Source organism: Stegastes partitus, unplaced genomic scaffold (genome assembly GCF_000690725.1).
Source record: "Stegastes partitus isolate 25-593 unplaced genomic scaffold, Stegastes_partitus-1.0.2 Scaffold2994, whole genome shotgun sequence".
In the NCBI taxonomy this organism is placed as follows: Eukaryota; Metazoa; Chordata; class Actinopteri; family Pomacentridae; genus Stegastes; species Stegastes partitus.
In genome coordinates, this window is record NW_007580725.1 from 1 (window position 1) to 2,954 (window position 2,954).

Here is a 2,954-nt window from a genome sequence, read left to right on the forward strand (position 1 = left end):
CCTGTACTTCCACTGCTGTCACAAGTCAGAAGGTCTGCCATGAAAACTGGAACAAATGTCTGTTGTACTTAGTAGTTTTGCTTCAAAATCCACCACCAAGGAGGAGCTTTATTGTCAGGTTTTTAAGAACCACAGTATCACAGTACATAGAACTCTTCTGTCTGATTTCTATCAGAACCAAGTTTCTCCAGTAATCAGACTTTTATACACAGTCAAAATGTTCTCTGCGATGGCCGGGAATCGAACCCTGGTCAACTGCTTGGAAGGCAGCTATGCTCACCACTATACCACCATCGCCACATAATAAGCAGATTTTTGCTACCAACTCAGCAGTTTATATGAGCTGACTGAGAGAGGAGGAGGAGCACAGTAGGAGAACATACTTGCCAGTGTTATGACCGGCCACATCAGTAGAAGATAAAGGTGTAGTTCAAAAATATCTGCTTTCAAACACTTGACATAGGTGGAGGTCTGAGGCATCACCTCTCACCTGTTTGCAATTCAGTCTTAAGAACTCTCTTGAGGAAGATAAAACCACATTCACACCGAGCCACAAAAACAATAATCAGAAAGCAATTTAGTTAAATGGTGACGCTCTTTCCAGCTGATTTAAATCCAAAACTCTGACCATAACCTGATCCCAACCAGGTCAGCTCCACAGTGTAAGTTACCATGGAGATGTAGCCAGGTTAAAAAAAGAGTTGTGACACTGAAAACTCTGGCTTTAAGCTCAACATATCTTGCTAATCGACTAATCTTGCTTCGTAGTACAGCCCATAGAACTTCTTGCAGAAGGCTCCTGCTTTGCTCTGCCAACAGCAAGTTCCACTGAGATTTGAACTCACATTGCTGGAGTCAAAGTCCTGGGTGCTGACCGTTACACCATGGAACCTTCTCCACTGTGTTCCACCTGCTGCCTCCTACCACTCTCAACCTACTGCTCAGCTGGGTCCTTTATGTGTGGAGTCTACATGTTCTTCCATTGGCTGTGTAGGTGTTTTGGTGGGTGCTCCAACTTCCTGGAAAAGTCCACAGACATGGAGGGTAGGTCAATAATGGTCCACACTGCAGATCCATATCTGACACGAATCAACTGCCCTTCAAATTTGGCCCATGTGTGCTATGGATCCACCAGAGTAGACATTTCATGTATTTGGGGTGTCACTATCTTTTTTATTTTTGTCCTTTTGTGGTAAAAAACAAAACACATGATCAGATAATACTGGTTTGGATGTAAAACTGTAATTGTTATTAGCCCAGTAAGAAAAGTAAAAACTACAATGTCATCATCAAATAGTGAATTTTATCTTTGTTCAGTACAAGATNAATCCGAACAAGATCCTATTACTCTGAAAAGGGGCCGACTGATTTTTATGACTGAATGACTTTACTCACTTTGGGCGCCTTCCACTATCCTCACTACCATTGTATATATTTTGCTGAAAAACATTTAGAATTTCCCAGTACGTCAAATGTGCATTTTGAACACAAAGTGTTTTGTCCCAGTTGGATGCATTCTGCATGAAACAATGTGTACATTGTGAGGGCAGTTGTTGTATGTACAGTATTAAGCAGAAGAACATCATTATTTCTGTTAATTGGGGAAGAGTAACAACTACCACAACACTCCCTATTTGTTACGCTCTGCCAAAAGCAGGTTCCACCGAGATTTGAACTCGGATCACTGGATTCAGAGTCCAGAGTGCTGACCATTACACCATGGAACCTCCTCCACAGCGCTTCTCCTGCGGCCTCCTACCAATCTCCACCTGCTGGCCTTTTGTGTGGAGTTTGCATGTTCTTCCTGTGACTGCGTAGGTTGTTTGGTGGGTGCTCTGGCTTCCTGGAACAGTCCACAGACATGGAGTGAAGTTTAACTGGCGATTCTGTTGGCTGCATGTGTGAGTGTAAATATGCATGGTTGTCTGTCTCTTTGTGTGAGCTGATGACCTTCCTGCCTCTCGCCCAGGGTCAGCAGAGATAGGCTGCAGCTCTACGTAATTCTCTATTGAATAAAGAGTCATACATCTTATCAGATATGTTTGGACAGATGATGAAATTTGATGAGTTGTAGAGAAATCTGAGAAGGTACCCTGGGACCCTCTGGTTAATTTGATATGATATGGAATGACCCTCCATTAGAATCCACCAATCACCAGAAGAGAAGAGTTCTTAACAGGGTCTTGGTGGTACCTGGGTGTCAGGACCAGCAGAGAACAGAGGTGGTCCTTTTAAAGTGCTTTCAAACAGGTTGCCAGCAGCTGCAAGATGATGATTTCATGCTGCACAGGTTTCTTTCAGGTCTGATGTTGAATCCATCAGTTGTGACCTGAAATGAAAACACTTCAACGTTGTTGGCAGGATTCGAACCTGCGCGGGGAGACCCCAATGGATTTCTAGTCCATCGCCTTAACCACTCGGCCACGACAACTCAGTCCACCACTATTTTCGTTTGCGTTTGAAGAATGAATGACCTCAAAAGCTTTTCATTAGTCACTGGTCAGATGGCAGACATGGATCTGACATCAGATCAGCTCTGTTAGCAGCTGAACTGTTCCCAACAGTCAGGACATGAAAACACTCAGTAGGGTCAGAGATTGTGACTGATTATCCATACCTCCATGCTTTCCAGTATATTTTATGTACTTTTATAATCTTACTAGTGCACCATCCACACATTGTTATGTACTTGACCTTTATTTCACGTCACACAAACACTGACGAACACCAGAAATGTTTGGCAGTGCTGCAGTCCTGCTGTTGCCTTTGTTCATGATGCTGTGATGTTTGAGTTTACTCAGCTGGAAATGCGTCATGTTTCATCCCACAGTCTGAACAGTGTCAGCAATGTGTTGATCACTGTTACGCACACATTCATAAGCAGCAGTATCCATAACTACACAGTATTTTGTTTTCTGACAAGCAGCACTTTGAGTCTTAAGGTTGAGCTTTGT

At 43.2% G+C, this 2,954-nt stretch overlaps 3 non-coding genes across 3 annotated transcripts; all 3 read right to left on the minus strand.

Annotated features, from left to right (window-relative positions):
• Positions 1 to 225: 225 nt before the first annotated feature.
• trnag-ucc (transfer RNA glycine (anticodon UCC)) lies at positions 226 to 297 on the minus strand. The gene has a single exon. It is a non-coding gene; the product is annotated as a tRNA-Gly (tRNA).
• A 1,358-nt stretch (positions 298 to 1,655) lies between these two features.
• trnaq-cug (transfer RNA glutamine (anticodon CUG)) lies at positions 1,656 to 1,727 on the minus strand. The gene has a single exon. It is a non-coding gene; the product is annotated as a tRNA-Gln (tRNA).
• Positions 1,728 to 2,349: 622 nt separating this feature from the next.
• Positions 2,350 to 2,431, minus strand: trnas-aga (transfer RNA serine (anticodon AGA)). Its single transcript has one exon. It is a non-coding gene; the product is annotated as a tRNA-Ser (tRNA).
• Positions 2,432 to 2,954: the final 523 nt, after the last annotated feature.